Raw genomic sequence first — 20,626 nt, 5'->3', positions numbered from 1 at the left:
AGTCGGGCGGCCGCTAAAGTTTGCGCCCGGCGCAAAGTCGCGCCACCTTCGCCGATATTCAGTCGCATCGCCCCAAGAGGTTGCTGCTGCGCTAAAACAGGCGATACACGACTATCTTTAGGCGCTAAGCCGGCGGTGCTGAGCGATACCCCCGAGGCCGGGCGCAGCGCCGGTGCGGCGAGTTGTTGATTGACGGCAGACACTCTGGCGCCGGTCAGCTCTTAAAGGGGGAGGGTGGATTTGTTTGCCTGCCACGCCCTGCACACTGCAGCCCTCAACCTAGGCCTGACCACTTCAGCTTCATCTGCGCAGCGCCGAGGGCTATGGAGAAGGCCAGGGAGAGAGCGCAGCGCTTCAGCGACAGTGACCTGAGGGTGCTGGTTGGTGGAGTGGAGCGCAGGCGCCATGTTCTGTTCCCAGAAGGTGGCAAGAGGCCGCTGCCCAGCGCCTACTGGAAAGCCTGGAGGGAGGTCTCAAACAGGGTGTCTTCCAACAGCGTGGTTGCCAGGACTCCTGTGCAATGCCGGAAAAAGTTCAACGACCTCACTCGGGTTGTCAGGGTGAGTACCCTTTCCAGTGTCCTCCTCATCCCTGCATGTGCACCTCACTTTATGGGCAAAGGGACCTGAAAGCCCTAATGGCCAGCCCTCATCCAGCAGCTATGGGACTGTCATGAAAATCACTTGCACATTCAGCACTTTACACACTGTACAAGCTATTCGACCATGGGAGGCATTGCAGACAAGATCAGGGCTTCACACTGTCAGGGCCAGTCCACCATGGGAGGCATTGCAGACAAGATCAGGGCTTCACACTGTACTTAGAGGCCGTCCTTTCTCTTGCAGGCCAAGGTGGCGCACAACCGGCGGAAACGAACTGAGACCAGGGGAGGCCGTCCTGACGTCAAAGAGCTCTCTGACCTCGACCAGCGTGTGGAGCGCATTATGGCAGGCCGGCTGATTGGCCCTGTCGCCAGTGGAGATGCCGACCCTGTTCTGGGCACCAATGGTAAGGGCATCACCTTTTTGACCTCTCTCGTTCCACTTGCGCCTCAGATCAGCATCCTTTGCCACTGTCCGACCAATGCAGTGAATGGCAGCACTCATGCCTCCCTCGCTGCCGCCCTGTCCTCACTCTAAAGCTACTCTTGTGCCTTCCTGCTTTCAGATGGTGAATCGCCAGGTGAGGAGGTGGGCCCTCAAGCTGCCACTGTCAGCGCTTCCAAATTAGAGGAGGAGGAAGAGGAAGCCGGCCCATCAGTGCCACCCTCAGCCGCGCCAGCCCATGGCGATGAAGGGGACACGTCTTCCCTGGAGGGGAGCCGGGGGGAAGGGTCGGAGGAGAGTGAAGCTCCGGGGCCCAGTGGCCTGCAGCAATGCGGGAGGGGTGGGGAAGCTCGGCGGACTTCTCCCCAGAGGGTGAGTGCGGCCTCCAGTCCTGCGACGGTCAGCGCAGAGGAGGTGCGGCTCCTGGAGGAAATGGCCATCCAGGCTGAGCGCAGGCACAATGAGCTCATGGCTGCAGTGGCAAGGATGCCTGACTCCATTGAGTCTTTGTCAAGGAGTGTGCAGCAATTTGGAGCAGCACAGGCCAGGAGTCTGGATCAATTCAGTGCAGCACAGGCCAGGAGTCTACAGGACTTCGCGGCAGCACAGGCGGCTTCGAGCCAAGTGCTCAGTCGTGCCGTCCATTCACTGGCTGTTGTCATGCGGACACAGACCAGGGCCACACGGGCACTAACTGCTGCCACCCTCGCTGGATCAGCCAGGCATTGCCAGGGCACTCGCCGCGCAGCAGCAGCCCAGCAGTCTGTCCTTCAGCTGTTTGCTGTGCATGCTGCAGTGCTGGCCCGTGCGAGTGCCACTGTATCAGGCGACCAGCGAGCACCTGCGATCTGTCAGGTTGGCACCATTCCTGCAGCCGACACTGCCACTCCGCCATTGCAGCTGCCACGAGCCGCTGGACAGACTGCTGCCGCCCAAGCAGAGTTGCAGCAGTCAGCAGCCGGCCCCTCGAGGGCCAGAGCTGGTGCAGGCCGACCCCCAAGGGCATCTGCCGTCTCGCCATCTGACCCTCAGCAGCCTTCCCCCAGCCTTGCTGCAGCCACTGGGCTCCCATTGAGGAGGAGCTGCAGGGCGGGCAGGGGCCAGGCAAGGATGCGAAAGGCATCGCCCTCGCAGGGCAAAAAGTAGAAGATCTGCACAAATGCTTTGTGGTTGTTGAAAGGCCGAGACTGGTGTAGTTGTGTTTTTGTAAGGCCGAGACTGGTGTCTTTCTTTGTTTTTGTAAGGCCGAGACTGGTGTCTTTCTTTGTTTTTGTAAGGCCAAGACTGGTGTCTTTTTTAGCTTTTGTAAGGCCAAGACTGTTAGTTTTGTGTTTTTGGAGGGGGCTTCTCCACATGAGGTTGTAATGTGGGAAGGGCAGAGGTTTGCAATAAATTAATGTTCTTAAATTGCACTATGCATGGTTTTTTTGTCAAGTCCTGGTTGCCCTGCTCGGCTGAGGGCTTGTGGAGCGGCTACATTCATCTGCTGACATTGGCACAAGCCATTCCCTGAGAGGGGGCCTAGAACCGACGTTCAATAAGCTGGCGACGGGCGGCCCTTGCACTTTCTGCCTCCCTCCTGTGCTGGTCCTCCTCCTCCTCCTCCTCCTCCTCCTCCTCAGGTGGTCCTCCAATCTCTGGTGGCAGTGGCTGAGTCCTGCGGATAGCCAGGTTGTGCAGCATGCAGCAAACGACCACGAAATGGGAGACTCGCTCCGGCGAATATTGTAGGGCTCCACCGGAACGACCCAGTCAGCGGAACCGTTGCTTCAGGACGCCGATTGTTTGCTCTATGATGTTCCTGGTCGCTTGATGGCTATCGTTGTATCCCTCTTCAGCAGGGGTGCTGGGCGCACGGAGCGGGGTCTTCAGCCAGGTACACAAAGGATAGCCTTTGTCCCCGATAAGCCATCCTCGTGGGTGAGGCTGGGCCTGGAACATGTCTGCCACAGAAGTCTGGCGCAGGATGAAGGCATCGTGGCTGCTGCCTGGAAAGTGGGCATTGACAGCTAGGATGAGCTGCCTGTGGTCACACACCAGCTGGACGTTGAGCGAATGGTAGCCCTTCCGGTTGCGGTAACCCTCGGAATTCTCCAGAGGTGCCCGCAAAGCCACATGCATGCAGTCAATGGCGCCCTGCACCATGGGGAAGCCCGCGAATGCTGCAAAGCCCATTGCATGCTGTTGCTGCTTGGCAAGGGCCATGGAGAAGGAGATGAACTGACGTCTCCTTTTGAAAAGGGCATTGGTCACCTGGCGGATGCAGCAATGCACGGCGAACTGGGAGATGTTGGAAATGTCCCCAGTAGCGGATTGGAAGGAGCCGGTGGCATAGAAGTTGAGAGCCACCGTCACCTTCACTGCCACCGACAGAGACGTCCTGCTCCTCAGCTGTGGCTGCAGATCACCGCCAAGCAGGTGGCAGATCTCTGTGACCACCTCCCTTCAGAATCGCAGCCTCCGAACACACTGCTTGTCAGACATGTTGAGATAGGAGAACTGCTGGCCGTATACCCTGGGTGGGTAAGGACTCCTTTCCCGACGCCTGTTGCCCCCTCTCCGTCTAGCCAGGGCTGCCACTCTCTCACGGCATCTGTGAGCCCTTTGGATGCAATGGAGAAAGCCAGCGTTTGCACCCATTGCAGCCCCCATAATATGTTAGCAAACAATGATATGTCAATGAAGACAAAGACAAGTGGAAAGCTGTGGCCTGACGCCACAAGTACCTGTCCGAGTGTTGAGCCAAAGTAGAAAGCTCTCTACCTTGGTCTCTCTGCAAAGATCCGTCTCTCAAGAAGGAGTGCTGCGAAATGGCAGCCTTTTATAGTGCAGGAGGAGTGCCCTTTAATTTGCGTCCCCTGCGCCCTGCATCGAATGAGCACCGTTCCACTCTACCAGTCGCTAGGGGCGCCAGGCGCACAATGGGGCCTCGCGACTGAATTTCCGGTTTGGGGCGCACAAAGGGCGTTGCACGAGGAAATGACGTCAGGATCTGCGCGCGCAGCTGAGCACGCGCAAAGACTTTGCGCCGCCGCTAAATCGTGAGTGAAGTTGGGGAGAGGCGCAGATCGCGCTGCGCCCGGCCGCTAGCTGCCTAGCGCCCGACATCTACTCCTCCTAAGGCATTACCGGCTGGCGCAACCAACTGAATTTCTAGGCCATAAGATTGTGAAGGGGTTGGATCGGGTGGATGCGGGGAGGATGTTCCCGATGATAGGTGAAACTAGAACTAGGGGGCATAGTCTTAGAATAAGGGGCTGCTCTTTCAAAACTGAGATGAGGAGGAACTACTTCACTCAGAGGGTGGTAGGTCCATGGAATATGCTGCTCCAAAAAGCTGTAGAAGCTACATCATTACAAAAATTTAAAATAGAAATAGACAGTTTCCTAGAAGTAAAGGGAATTAAGGGTTACGGGGTGCGGGCAGGAATTTGGACATGAGTCTAGGTTCGGATCGGACATGGCCCTGTGGGTAGCGGAGCGGGCCCAGGGGCCGTGTAGCCTGATCCTGTTCCTATTTCGTGTGTCTAATTCTGTTAGATTCAGGAGATGGTTCTGTGATAGTAGATTGGCGGTTAGGATCAGATCAGCCATGATCTTGTTGAATGGTGGAGCAGGCTCGAGGGGCCGATTGGCCTACTCCTGCTCCTATTTCTTATGTTCTTATGTTCTTATGACCACACGCTAGTGACAGCCCTGTCAGTTTCAGGCAAGATCATTTCCTCCCTCTACTTTTCTGCCCATGTCTCTACTGCCAACCAGGCTGGCATAGGAATCATTTGTAATATGAAACAATTTGCTGCCCTCGGATGTATCAAACAAGTAACTGTTGCAGGGCCAGCGCTTGAAGCTCCTTTCCCACATAATAGCAATGGCTGTTACTACAAAAATACCGGCAGGTGAAGCATGGTGAGGACAGCTTTGGGGAGAAGGCAAGTGCCTTTACTGCACTGCTTGTGGGCCATGAGGAGCAGGACGGCTTCCCCCTGCCACCCAAGCTCCCCACCATCAGACCCCCATATAAAAACCCCAGGGTCCGGGATCGGAACCCCCCGGGGTGTGGGATCGGAAAACCCCCGGATTGGAACCCTCCCCCCTGCTGGAGTGTGGGATCAGACCTGACCCACCACCCCCCCCGGGGTCATGGATCAGTGCTGCCTGGTCCTGCGGCCTGTACCAGAGTCCTTCTCGCCCGACTGGAAGCCAAGCCTGTTAATCAGGCTGACTTCTGGGCGGGGAACCTGTCAGGGCCAAAAGACACATCCTGTGGAGTTAAAACTCCACGGCATGCGGGGAAACCCAGGCTTCCGAGTTTCCCGTCTGAAACTCTGTCCCCCCCCCCCCCGCCCATGTAACCCGCCCCAGTAAATATCCAGGCCATAGTATCTCTAACCTAGAAAATCTGTCTCAAAGCACTTTACAGAGGCATTAGGTAAATATGGACACCAACCCAAAGAAGGTGATATTAGGAGGGGTAACCAAAAGTTTGGTCAAAGAGGGGGGCTTTAGGGAGGGTCTTAAATGATGAGAGGGGAATGGAGAGATGGAGGGGGTTAGGGAGGTAATTCCAGAGCATCCGGCATAGGCAGCTGAAAGCTTGGCTACCAATTGGGGGATAAAGTGAGAGGAATGGAATGGTCAGGGGGTTTGTAGGGCTGGTGGATAGGGAGGGATTGAAACACCAGGTGAGAGAATTTTAGTGCTGAGAGCCACAGCATTCAGTCAAGTGGCCGATAATAGTGGTCACCATTGTCCTCTGCACCACCGCCACTACCATCCATGCTCATTCTTTGATCGCCGCTATCTTATTCTGAACAATCAGAAGGGAACTCTAAATAGCTGCTGCAGCACCTCAAGTCCTACCTCTTGAATGGGAGCTCCTAGATGCACCCACTCACATGGAATACTTAATGAGCGCCAAAGGCACACGCTCTATGTTAGGTGGATGCCTTACTACACACGATTCCTTCCCTGAAAATTCTATCCTAAAGTTGTACATTCCTGAGAGTGTATAAAAGAGGGAGTAAAAGGCATGAATTTAATACATTCTCTGTATACTAAGAGAAGTAAAAGCCCCTAAGTGAACGGAACTGCTAACATCCACAAAGTAGGTGCAAAACCTGTTTTGTAAAATAGCAGTGAAAAGAAGAGTAAATCAGTGGTAACAATTGACACCTGCATTAGAACCTAAGAACATAAGAAATAGGAGCAGGAGTAGGCCATTCGGCCCCTTGAGCCTGCTCCGTCATTCAATATCATGGCTGATCTATCTCAACTCCACTTTCCCGCCCTATCCCCATATCCTTTGGTTCCCTTAGTACAGTATCCAAAAATCTATCAATCTCTGTCTTGAATATACATCCATAGCCCTCTGCGGTAGAGAATTCCAAAGATTCACAACCCTTTGAGTGAAGAAATTTCTCCTCTTCTCAATCCTAAATGGCCAATCCCTTATTCTGATCCTGTGACCCGTAATTCTAGACTCCCCAGCCAGGGGAAACAGCCTCCCAGTATCTACCCTGTCAAGCTCCTAAAGAATTTTATACATTTCAGTGAGATCACCTCTCATTGTTCTAAATTCTAGGGAATCAGAAGAGAAAGAAAAGTCTAGAAAATGGAATAGGAAGTTGTGTTTAAGGAGAGAGAGCACTGGTGATCAAGTTGACTACTTTCTTAATAGCCTTGTTCAGAACAATGATGTGATAGCAGAGTTAGCATCAGTCACAAATCAAACCCGCAGAAATTTAACATAAAGTGTGACCTAGTTGAAAAGTTAAGCAAAAAAACAAATTAATTTCAGGATACGCAAAAGACATGGGTAGTCAGTTATATGTATGTCAGATAATGATGATGGATAGCTTTACTTTTTATCAATACAAAACAATTAAGATTAGTCAACCAGAAATCAGTATACTGTGAATGGGAAATGTGTGTTGATCAGAATCTATCAAATGTTCCAGCTTCTATTGCAGTCAGCAGAGATACAATCTCTAGCAGGATATCACAAATCTGCAGGGCAGTGGTGATACTCATTCTACTTCCTGGCCACTCAGCCTAATCATGCAATTATAAGTTAATCATTTTACCAATTTGATGAGCACTTCGAACAAAGCACAAAGAAAATAACCTTCCTTTCAAGAGGAAGGGAAGTCCAATGAATGAATGAAGACTAAGATTTTACGCTTGTTAGGCACAGGGTCATGGGTTCAAGTCCCGTTAGAGATTGTATCTGTGGTGGGTGTAATAGGATCCTCAAACTACGTTTGATAAATGTTGATCAATACATAAGCGGTTCTTTTTTCTCAGTAATCATTAAAAATGTAATAGTAATCTGCATTAGTTTATCCATTGCCAGTCTCTAAGGATTGACTGTTCAAGGTAGTATTGCTAAGTGTCTGGGAGAGGTTTTCTTTTGTACACGTACACATAACCACATTCCTGAGTCATAAAAGAAGTAGGAAGGTGAAGGGAAGAGTAGATCCAAAATAAGGTGCTCCCATCATGTAATGCATAAAGAATTTTAAAAACATGTCCTACATCATAGGGAATAATCCTAAATTCAGTTTTTTCTCCCTGTGGATAGTTACCTTTGGATCTCCCTTCTCAGCGGGAAGCTGCTCAGATAAGCTGCCCATTATAGAGGCATTAGGGTGCCCACAGACCAGCATATTTTCCTGCAGCGAGTACCAATTGGATCAACCAATCTGGAAGTATGCAACCTCAGCTGAGTACTGCTGCCCACTTGGTTATCTATTGGCATCCAGGGCACAAACATTTCATTTCAGGTGGGAGGTTTACAAACATGTAGGTGGGCCAAATCTTCGCCGAATACTTTAGGCACTAAAGAGGTTGCCAAGATGGGGTCTTAAACTGAAATGTCGGTTTAGCCCGCGTTTAATGCAAGATGCTATCTTGGTAAAGGAGTTGAAGCCAGCGCTAGGAATGGCCGCCCAGAGGTTATTTAAACGGCTGATTGCCACTGCCACTTAAAATGACTGCTAGCGCTCATTAAAGAGGCTGCACGGCATTTTGGTGGCTAGTGCTTCAACTAACACCCTAACATGACATTGATGTCGATTTCAAGCGCTACTTAAAGAGATACTCACCACTTAAAGGGATACTCCCCATTTCATGGTCGCTGCTGCTAGAGCTGTAAAGAGGACTTCTGAAACACATCGGGTGACTTTCTGGGACACTTTAATCAAGACTTCGCCAACACTCGAGCAATATTTATTCTGGAAATGCTCTGAGGACTTCACCTGAAAAGGGTAAGTGCTGTGCTACTCCACCTTATAGGAGTCACCAGGAGAAAGGGAGTGCTTGGTCATGGGCATCTTGCCAGGGATCCCCCTTGGTCTGGGTGAGGAATGGGAGGATACGAGGCCAGGCAGAGCAGCACCAGCTGCTGCAGGATAGACAGACAGGAGGGTGAGGTGGCATCCTTCCCCCTGCGGGTACAGGGCATCCCTCCTCCTCTGGACCTCCTCCACCAGGACCTCCAGTGCCACATCTGATAACCTGTGCATCCTCTTCTTTGGTCCCTGAGCCATCCTGCAATGTGCTGCTTTGTGCCAGTCAGAGCACTCCACACCTTCAGTGGAAGTGGGTGCGAGGAGCCCACGTATACTGCCCCACAAAAATTGCATCTAATCAACACTTGATTGCTTAACCTACAGGTTTCCGGTTAGTGCCTGCAGACACGTTGAAATCATGATAATCAACAATTAGCCTGAAAATTGTGTGCTAAACCCAGACTTTCAAACAGGTGTTTTTTATTAGCACAGCACCCATTTAGCACCTGTTTTCACCTTTTGGCCAAAATAACGCCCAAACAGTTTCCAATTGTTGCGGTTTTCTCGTGTCATCTCTATTGAATTAGTTTATGATATTCCACATTACATGAAAGGTAGAGCATCTTATAATGAAATTGTTCCCTTCTACATTTTCCTTCACCTTCAACATGCAATAGTTAAGTGATTTCCGAACTAATCCATTCTACTTTCCACTGCTATTTTAGACAACAGTTTTCACACTTTATGCATGTTAGCAGTTCAGGCATTAAGGCCGCGATTTTGTCAGCACTCAGAGGACGGGTTTGGAGGCGGGTCAGAGGTTAAATTCGATTTGATTAATGGCGGGTTCCGATCCCGCCGTCAACCCGCCTCCAAACAGCTTTCCCAAGTGTCAGGTTCCCGATTTGCGAATGGATCCGACACCAAGCAGCAGGAAACGGATTAAAGGCAATTACCTACCTATTAACAGGTACTTGTCAGTAGTTTTCAGCCTGTTTTTGGATTTTCCTGCTTCTGGGCTGGGTTTCCCAGTGTCCGGACACCACGCCAGGTAAGTGTGGCATGTTGTGAGTCTGCTGTAATGTGTGTGGAATGATGACAGCTGCAGAAGTGGTGTGAAAGATCCAATGTTGCACATGGTGAGTTTCAGAGCAAAGAAAATGTTGGTTGCTGCATTTTTAAACATTTACAGATTTCTTTAGCTTACAAGTGTTTAAATCCAACTATACGTCTAGTGCCACCTCATTGGGAGAACCTCTCTCACCAGTGACAGACCGCTTCTGTCACCTCACCTACAGCTGCCATCTATTCCAGCATATGGAGGGAGTCATTGGAGAGTCTGGGTGCAAGAGTTCACCTTTGTGCAGTGATTGTCAGTGTTTTCAGCACCTCAATGCTGTCAAACACTGAGAGATCAATTGTCAAAATTAAATTGTGCATGGTCCCTTTAAGGAAACCGGCAGATAACGTGTCATCAAATGATGTCATCAGATCCGCTTCCTGTTATCAATCAAGGCTAAACCACGTCTGTGGAATGGAGGCAGCTGGGGGCGGGACTGGAAGCCGGAAACCAGCTGACCCGCACCCATCCTGACACTGCTGACAAATTCGCGGCCTAAGAGTACTTTTGTACTATTAACACTAATTTGTATGAGCTAGTGTTGGTTTAAAATATCAATAGATATTTAATCCTTGATTAACATCCGGGGTACTTTGGTAAGGAGCTACCAATAAGGTGATACAGTATGTCAAATCCTACTATGCAAAGTTATGAAATTGAATTCTCAAGTTTGGTAACTTGGGGGCAGTTCCAAAAAGTAACTGAGAAATTTGCCGAGTTGTCGTAAAAATCCAACTGTTTGACTAATGTCCTTCAGGGAAGGTAACCTGCCACCCCGAACCAGTCTGACTCCAGTCCCACATTACATGCCCTCAAGAAAAACTAGGTTTTGGGCAATAAATGTGGCCTTCCATTGTTGCCCGCATCATGAGAACAATTTTGCCCCATCCGTGTAAATAACCATGTTGACTTTATATTGACAACGATCCGATCTGGGCCAAGGCAAATATGTATTTAAACCTACACGTCATTGGCAATGTTGAGCTCATCTTATGGTACTCTTGGCAAAATAAACAAAATATCAATTTTAACTTTCCTGTATTTGAGAATGTTATATTTAAACAGGTTCAGAACATTTTGTACCCAGTACAGTATTTCGGTTACAAAAAGGAAGTTGCAGTTATGTGTAAGTTCAGAGGAATTCAACATCTGTTTGTGAACAAAAGTATACAAAATCCCAAACTCGAAATTGGCTTGGGACACTTCTTAAAGGGGCGGGGTCTTGCGCAGCGCGACCCGGGACCCAGCTGGGCCACCGGGTATCGGAGTGCCGGCAAAAGAGCCCGGCACTCAAGAGAAGTGCCAGGCTCATGGAGCGCAGCCAGCAGTCCACGGGGGTGCGGGTCAGGAGGCCGGGGACAGGAGCGGAGGCAGGTGCTGGCAGACGGCCAGCAACAAAAATGGCCGCCTGGCACCTCGCCTTTAAATAGCGCTGCCCCGGCCACAGTTAGGCCCCCTGACCCCGTCGGACATAGCGTCCGGCGGTAAGTCAGGGAGCGCTACCGAAGATCGCGGCCGGGGCGCTGCACACAGCAATGACGTCATCGCCGGTGGTGCAGGGCCACGGGGCGCTAAGGGTTAACGCCGCCGCTAAGCTCCCGCTGAATTTTGCATGAGGTGTTGGCAGCGCTGTGCCGGGGCGCTAGTTGATTTGCGCCCCGTTAGCGCCCTCTTAGGGCACTAACGGGAGGAATAAAGAAACCGAATTTACCCCCAAGCATTTTTAATCGGAGTGTCTAGTCCACCACCTGTGAGTAACCGAACTTTAATTTACTGAAAGTGACTTTAAAAAACTATACAGAACCATTGCTAGTTATTTTGGGGTACAGTAGTCAGTTACTTATAAATTAAAAAAAATTATACTCAAAGGCTTTTAAAATGTGCCTATTAGTGTCCTTGCACCTTAAAAAAACAGCTTAATTTTAAGAGCCGCCACCAAAGGCCCGCAAATGGGTGCAATTAGCGGAATCTCTCAATGGTGATTAATTCAATTTGGGGGCATGGCCAGTTTTGTGTTGTCAGTTGTGTTCAAAGCATCAGAGTGAGAGGGAGTGTGAGGGCTGCATGGTCAAATAGTTATGTGAATGTGAGCATAGAGAGAGAGGGAGTGGCTAAGGGTGCATGGATGTGAGTGTCAAGTGGGATGTGGAGGAAGAGATTGCTAAAACTGAGTGCTAGTGAGGAGAAGCAATGGGGATCAGATTGAGGGTGATGGAAACTTCATACTTACTTTTCCAGTGCGATGAAGGTCATGGAATCTTCTCCTGCACTGCATCCAGATGCGCCGTGTGAGCCCCAAGGAGTTGACTTCCCCAGCCACCTGTAGCGACACAGCCTTCGTCTGTACAACTGCAGCAAGACATCCTTGTTCCTGTACTCAAACACTCTCGCTACGAAGGCCAACATACCATTTGCCTTCTTAACCACCTGCTGCACCTGCATGCTTACCTTCAGCGACTGGTGCACAAGGACACTCAGGTCTCGTTGCACTTCCCCTTCTCCCAATCTATTGCCGTTCAGATAATAATCTGCCTTCCTGTTTTTGCCACCAAAGTGGATAACCTTGCATTTATCCACATTATACAGCATCTGCCATGCATCTGCCCAATCACCCAACCTGTCCAAATCATACTGGATTTTCTTGGCATCCTCCTCACAGCACACACGCCCACCCAGCTTTGTGTCATCTGCAAACTTGGAGATATTACATCTAGTTCCCTCATCTAGATCATTAATATATATTGTGAATAGCTGGGGTCCTAGGACCGATCCCTGCGGTACCCCACTAGTCACTGCCTGCCACTCGAAAAAAGACCTGTTTATTCCAACTCCTTGCTTCCTGTCTGCCAACCAGTTCTCTATCCAAGTCAGTACCTTGCCCCCAATCCCATGTGCCTTAACTTTACACACTAATCTCTTATGCGGGACCTTATTGAAAGCCTTCTGAAAGTTCAAATACACCACATCCACTGGTTCTCCCTTATCTATTTTACCAGTTACATCCTCAAAAATTCCAGTAGATTAGTCAAGCACTTGGAAAACAGTGACAGGATCGGACAAAGTCAACATGGATTTACCCTGGCGACTAACCTCCTCCATGGCTGTAGCCCTCCTCTCCTCTACCGTAGCCATCCTCTCCTCTACGGTAGCCAGCCTTACCATGGAGGCAGCAATCATTTCCACGTAGGTAGCCATCCTTTCCGTGTTGATGCGTTCATGCGCCACTGACTCCACAAAAGCTCTGCTCATGGTCGCTATGGACTCCTCCATTTGCTCCACACTCGCAGCGACCCTGGAGACAAAACCTGCCAGAGACTCCTGCATCTGTGCATGGAGTTCCATCACCCCTGATCTTATGGATGGACCCAGAGGCAGAGGGTCGACATGCAGCTGAGCCGAGCTGGCAGAGTCCTGCGCCCTCCGGCGAGGACTCTCCACTGCTGTCCCTGTCTCCACAATCTGCTGATGCTCACTTGTGAGCTGTGATACACCAGGTGACAACACTACTCTATGTCCCGATGGTCCCCCCGAGGTGTGAGTGTCTGCGCTGGTGCTGGGTGCGCTTATTTCTGCTGATGCTGCGCCCTCAGAGGTTGCAGATTATTCTGAGGAGCCTGGAATCTCAGGCTCTTCCTCCTGCACAGTGGGGACTGGGGCTCTCGATGGTCCTGTGGGGGAGTAATGGGAAGAGTTAGAGATGTGATGCCAAGGTTACATGCACATTGCATTTTGCAGATGATCATAAGTCCATATGATGTAGCTTCAGAATCATTATCAGCGACTCATGAAGGAGTTTGAAGGAGCGAGAGCTGGAGAGAGCAGTTTGAAGGAGCGAGAGCTGGAGAGAGCAGTTTGAAGGAGCGAGAGCTGGAGAGAGCAGTTTGAAGGAGCGAGAGCTGGAGAGAGCAGTTTGAAGGAGCGAGAGCTGGAGGGAGCAGTTTGAAGGAGCGAGAGCTGGAGAGAGCAGTTTGAAGGAGCGAGAGCTGGAGAGAGCAGTTTGAAGGAGCGAGAGCTGGAGAGAGCAGTTTGAAGGAGCGAGAGCTGGAGAGAGCAGTTTGAAGGAGCGAGAGCTGGCGGGGAGCCCGGTTACCAGGACGCCAAGTGGGACAGCCAGGGGTAATATGCAGGCCAGGTGTGTGGAGGAGACTTGCAGGCTATTAGAGTCACCAGCGCCATGGAGAGGACATTAAAGAGTCGCTGTCGGCCCAGTAGATGGCGTCTGTACCACGGCGGCTGAAGATTGTCGGGCAGGAGTGCGGGAAAGGCGGAGCGAGGCAAGAGCGGACCCTATTGTGATGGCGCCGATGAAGATGGCTGCCATCCTTGCGGGCTCCGTGCGTACCAGCAGCTAAGTGTCCTTTGCTGCTTGGTGTGCTCGGCTCGTTAAGAAAAAAGCATTTCACTGACTGGATTTCACTTGTTGTATTTGGTTATGCGACAAATAAAATTGAAATTGAAATTGAACAATTGCAATGTCAATGAGAGAGATGGAAAACTATTCTGTCACCAGCTTGCGGGGATGCACCTGTCTGTCCTTCCCCAACTTCCACCTCTGTATCATCCCCGACAATCTCCAGGACGGCTTCCTCCCAGGGGGTGAGCTGGGCTAATGAGGGTGGCCCTCCTCCTGTCCTGGCTCGCTCTCTCCTGTTGTGAGCTCTCTTTTCCTGCAATGAGGGAGACAAGTGGGGGTTGAGTGAGAATGAGGGAGTGAGTGTAGAGATTGCATAGCATTGATACTTAGAAGGAGACAAAGATGGAGTGAGGTTGCAAGACCAAGGGACCTCCCTGTGTGTTGTCAGTTATGTTCAAAGCATCAGAGTGAGAGGGAGTGTGAGGGCTGCATGGTCGAATAGTTAGGTGAATGTGAGCATAGAGAGAGAGGGAATGGCTAAGGGTGCATAGATGTGAGTGTCAAGTGGGATGTGGAGGAAGAGATTGGTAAAGCTGAGTGCTGGTGAGGAAAGGCAATATGGATCAGATTGAGGGTGATGGAAACTTCATACTTACTTTTCCAGTGCGATGAAGGTCATGGGATCTTCTCTTGCACTGCATCCAGGTACGTCGTGTGAGCCCCAAGGAGTTGACTTCCCCAGCCACCTGTAGCCACATAGCCTTCGTCTGACTGGGAGGCCTCTTCAGCCCTGAAGAAGGGAACAGGACCTTCCTGTGGGCCCTAGCCCCATCCAACAATGCCTGCAGTGATGCCTCACCAAATTTAGGAGATGATCTTGGCCTCCCGCTGGACATTGTTCCTGCAGGTTCCTGTGCCATCAAATGCCAAAAGGTTGGCAGCCTGCAGAAGAAGCAAGGCTTGTTGCAGACCTTAAATGCAGCAGCAATGATGACGTCATATTATGCGACTTTCTGACTGGAAATACTCATTTGCCAAGGGTTCCCACATGTTGGAAACCAATTGGCCAATTGAGTTAAAATTGTATCAATCTCACACACCCATTTAGATTCGTGTGGGAAACACGAAATTCGGGGAACCCGACAATTCCCCGCACCTGAGTTAAAATCGACCCCATCTAGTTTATTCCGGCTCGAAAAAATCAATACATTATGCAGATAAAAATTGGAAAAGAAAACTTACACAAGTATAAGGGAAAATGTGATCAGACAATTTACTTACCTCTCCAGCTCTCCAAAACTTCAAAGTAACTGCCTCCTGACAAAAATATGTACTAGCTGCTGGACAAACTGGTTATGATCAGGGTGATAAAAAAGCACATTTAATACTTTAACAAAGAAAACACATTCAATATACTTGGTGGGTTTTTCACATGATGTTTAGGCGTCCACTCCTCATCCGAGTCACTAGAAACATATACACGGGGTTGGCACCCACTGCTAGGTCTTGACATAAACGCTGGTTTTGGTACATTCAATCCTGTGAAAATTAAAATATTCCACTCATCTACAGCTGATAATTGCCTGTATTTAATTTGACTTAACTTACTGACGTAAGGCATCTGTTGAATCGAACCATTTTAGAATAATATCAGGTAAGAGCAGCACAGAGGGTTTCCTTTCATCAATGGCATCTGGATTTAAATCCAGCACAGACTGATCAGACGAAAAGGTGCTTTTATGTTATGTTGGGGAGCTGGGAGCACAGTACTCAGACCCATGCCCTCTAAGAGTCTTGTCCTCCCAGTATTTGTTTATGCCACTGCTACTATTGGACCCATTGGAGAGTCCACAGGAAGGAGAATTACATTTGTGACAGCTGACGGTCACTCTCAGTTCTGAGGGAAATGAAGGTCCTTGATGGCATCTGAGATGTAGAGCTTTCCTCCCTTATTCCAATATTTACTGATTTTATTCTTCATTTAGGTTTAGTGACAATCATTTAGTAGTTTTGCACAAAGAGTTGGGGGAAAACCCATATTGTCACAATAGGAGGTGTTCTGATAGTCAGGTGAGATCAGGATCAGCTGTGCTGTCCCGCACATCACACGACTACCAACACTCAGACAGGATTTTTTCAAGGCAATTAAATTAATATTCTAGCAAAATGCTGCGGATGCCGGAAATCTGAAATAACAACAGAAAACGCTGGAAAAACTCAGCAGGCCAGGGAGCATCTGTGGGGAGAGAAACAGAGTTAACGTTTCAGGTCGAAGACCTTTCGTCAGAACTGGAAACAGTAGGAAATAGAATAGATTTTAAAGCAAGTTAGGGGCTGGGAAAAGGGGGAAGGGATGAGAGAACAAAAGGGAAGGTCAGTGATAGGATAGAAAGCAGGAGAGATTAGGAGACATTGAGAGACATTAAGAGATATTCAAGGCAAGAGGAGGTGGAATTTGGGACAGATTAAGGAACAAAGGATGGCTCTAGTTGGAGTGTGAATTGCGCTGGCAGAATGAAGGACAGCTGCCATGTGGGAGGGGAAAAAAATATATATATGTGATAGGGGCCGAGGTTACGATCTGAAATTGTTGAACTCCAGAGGGTTGTAGAGTGCCTAATCGAAAGATGAGGTGCTGTTCCTCGAGTTTACGCTGAGCTTCCGTGGAACAATGCAAAAGGCCGAGGACGGTGAGGTCTGAGTGGGAATGGGGCGGTGAATTAAAGTTCCAGGCCACCGGAAGCTCGGGGCCACCCTTACGGACTGAACGGAGGTGTTCCGCAAAGCGGTCACCCAATCTGCGTTTGGTCTCCCCAATGTAGAGGAGACCACATCGTGAGCAGCGAATACAGTATACTAAATTGTATACTAATTGGCTTCAGCGTGACCAAGGCTGGGAATTCAACATCCAGGGGTATTCAATATTCAGGAAGGACAGGCAAAAAGGAAAAGGAGGTGGGGTAGCATTGCTGGTTAAAGAGGAGATGAACACAATAGTAAGGAAGGATATTAGCTCTGATGATGTGGAATCTGTATGGGTAGAGCTGAGAAATACCAAGAGGCAGAAAACGTTAGTGGGAGCTGTATACAGACCCCCAAACAGTAGTGCTGAGGTTGGAGATGGCATTAAATGGGAAATTAGAGATGCGTGCAATAAGGGCACAGCAGTTATCATGGGTGACTTTAATCTACATATAGATTGGGCTAACCAAATTAGTAACAATACCGTGGAGGGGAATTCCTAGACTGTATACGGGATGGTTTCCTGAACCAATATGTCAAGGAACCAACTAGAGATTAGGCCATCTTAGACTGGGTATTATGTAATGAGAAAGGATTAATTAGCAATTTTGTTGTGCGAGGCCCTTTGGGGAACAGCGATCATAATATGATAGAATTCTTCATTAAGATGGAGAGTGAAGTAGTTGACTCGGAGACTGGGGTCCTGAATTTAAATAAAGGAAACTACGACGGTATCAGGCGCGAGTTGGCTAGGATGGATTGGGGAACGTTACTTAAAGGGTTGACGGTGGATAGGCAATGGCAAACATTTAATGGTCACATGGATGAACTACAGAATTTGTTCATCCCTGTTTGGCATAAAAATAAAATAAAAAAGATGACTCAACCGTGGCTAACAAGGAAAATTAGGGATAGCATAAAGATCCAAGGAGAGGACATATAAATTGGCCAGAAAAAGCAGCAAACCTGAGGATTGGGAGCAGTTTAGGATTCAGCAAAGGAGGATAAAGGGATTAATTAAGAGGGGAGAAAAAGAATATGAGAGTAAGCTTGCAGAGAACATAAAAACTGACTGTAAAAGCTTCTATAGATATGTGAAGAGAAAAAGATTGGTGAAGTCAAGCGTAGGTCCCTTGCAGTCAGAATCAGGGGAATTTATAATGGGGAACAAAGAAATGGCAAATCAATTAAATGCATACTTTGGTTCTGTCTTCACAAAGGAGGACACAAGTAAACTCCCAGAGATGTCAGGGAACATAGGGTCCACTGAGAGGGAGGAACTGAAAGATATCAGTATTTGTAGGGAAATGGTGTTAGGGGAATTGACGGGATTGAAGGCCGATAAATCCCCAGGGCCTGATAATCTGCATCCTACGGTACTTAAAGAAGTGGCCCTAGAAATATTAGATGCATTGCTGGTCATCTTCCAACATTCTATAGACTCTGGAACAGTTCCCATGGATTGGAGGGTAGCTAACGTTACCCCACTATTTTAAAAAGGTGGTAGAGAGAAAACGGGGAATTATAGACCAGTAAGCCTGACATCAGTAGTGGGGATAATGCTAGAGTCCATTATAAAAGATGTAATAGCAGAGCACTTGGAAAACAGTGACAGGATCGGACAAAGTCAACATGGATTTACAAAAGCAAATCATGCTTGACTAATCTACTGGAATTTTTTGAGGATGTGACTAGTAGAATAGATAAGGGAGAACCAGTGGATGTGATGTATTTGGACTTTCAGAAGGCTTTCAATAATGTCCCGCATAAGAGATTAGCGTGCAAAGTTAAAGCACATGGGATTGGGGGTAAAGTACTGACTTGGATAGAGAACTGGTTGGCAGACAGGAAGCAAAGAGTTGGAATAAACAGGTCTTTTTCCGAGTGGCAGGCAGTGACGAGTGGGGTACCGCAGGGATCGGTGCTAGAACCCCAGCTATTCACAATATATATTAATGATCTAGACGAGGGAACTAGATGTAATATCTCCAAGTTTGCAGATGACACAAAGCTGGGTGGGCGTGTGTGCTGTGAGGAGGATGCAGAGAAACTACAGGATGATTTGGACAGGTTGGGTGATTGGGCAGATGCATGGCAGATGCAGTATAATGTGGATAAATGTGAGGTTATCCAATTTGGTGGCAAAAACAGGAAGGCAGATTATTATCTGAACGGCAATATATTAACATAAGAAGTAGGAGCAGGAGTAGGCCACACGGCCCCTCGGGCCTGCTCCGGCATTCAATAGGATCATGGCTGATCCGAATCTAGGCTCACGTCCACTTCCCTGCCCTCTCCCCGTAACCCCTAATTCCCTTATCTGCTAGGAAACTGTCTATCTCCATTTTAAATTTATTTAATGTTGCAGCTTCCACAGCTCTCTGGGGTAGCAAATTCCATAGATTTACTACCCTCTGAGTGAAGAAGTTTCTCCTCATCTCAGTTTTGAAAGCACAGCCCCTTATTCTTAGATTATGCCCCCTAGTTCTAGTATCACCCATCAGTGGAAACATCCTCCCCGCATCCACCCGATCAAGCCCCCTCACAATCTTATATGTTTCGATAAGATCGCCTCTCATTCTTCTGAACTCCAATGAGTAGAGTCCCAACCTACTCAACCTTTCCTCATACGTCAACCCCCTCATTTCCGGAATCAACCGACTGAACCTTCTCTGAACCGCCTCGAGAGCAAGTATATCTTTTCTTAAATATGGAAACCAAAACTGCACGCAGTATTCAAGGTGTGGCCTCACCAATACCCTGTATAACTGCAGCAAGACTTCCCTGTTTTTATACTCCATCCCCCTTGCAATAAAAGCCAAGATTCCATTGGCCTTCCTGATCACCTGCTGCACCTGCATACTAACTTTTTGTGTTTCATGCACCAGGACCCCCAGATCCCTTTGTACTGTAGCACTTTGCAGTTTCTCTCCATTTAGATAATAACTTGCTCTTTGATTTTTTCTGCCAAAGTGCATAACCTCACACTTTCCAAAATTATATTGCATCTGCCAAATCTCTGCCCACTCACTTAGCCTGTCTATGTCCTTTTGCAGGTTTTTTATGTCCTCCTCACTCATTGCTTTCCCTCCCATCTTTGTATCATCGGCAAACTTGGATATGTTGCACTCGGTCCCTTCCTCCAAATCGTTAATATAGATTGTAAAGAGTTGGGGTCCCAGCACTGACCCCTGCGGAACACCACCAGTTACTGATTGCCAGCCCGAGAATGAACCATTTATCCCAACTCTTTGTTTTCTGTTAGATAGCCAATCTTCCACCCATGCCAGTATATTACCCCCAATCCCGTGATTTCTTATCTTGATCAGTAATCTTTTGTGTGGAACCTTGTCAAATGCCTTTTGGAAGTCCAAATACACTACATCCACTGGTTCCCCTTTATCCACCCTGTATGTTACATCCTCAAAGAATTCGAGCAAATTTGTCAAACATGACTTCCCCTTCATAAAACCATGCTGACTCTGTCCTATTAAATTATGTTTATCCAAATGCTCTGTTACTGTTTCCTTAATAATGGACTCCAACATTTTGCCAACCACAGATGTTAGGCTAACTGGTCTATAGTTTCTAGCTTTTTGTCTACTTCCCTTCTTAAATAAGGGTGTTACATTAGCAGTTTTCCAATCTGCCGGGACCTTTCCTGAGTCCAGGGAGTTCTGGAAAATAATCACCAATGCATCCACAATCCCTACCGCCACTTCTCTCAAGACCCTAGGATGTAAGCCATCAGGTCCGGGGGATTTATCCGCCTTAAGTCCCATTATTTTACTGAGTACCATCTCCTTAGTGATTTTAATCGTCTTTAGCTCCTCCCCCCCCCCATTGCCCCCTGTTTGTCGAGTGTTGGGATATTTTTAGTGTCCTCTACTGTAAAGACTGATACAAAATATTTGTTCAGCGTCTTTGCCATCTCCATGTTCCCCACCACTAGTTTCCCAGTCCCATCCTCTAAGGGACCAACGTTCACTTTAGCCACCCTTTTTCTTTTTATATAGCTGTAGAAACTCTTGCTATCTGTTTTTATATTTTTTGCTAGTTTACTTTCATAATC

Source organism: Somniosus microcephalus, chromosome 7, assembly GCF_052327205.1.
Source record: "Somniosus microcephalus isolate GS21.2 chromosome 7, FLI_Smic_1.0, whole genome shotgun sequence".
Taxonomy (NCBI): Eukaryota; Metazoa; Chordata; class Chondrichthyes; order Squaliformes; family Somniosidae; genus Somniosus; species Somniosus microcephalus.
Note: the sequence above shows the minus strand (reverse complement) of the source record.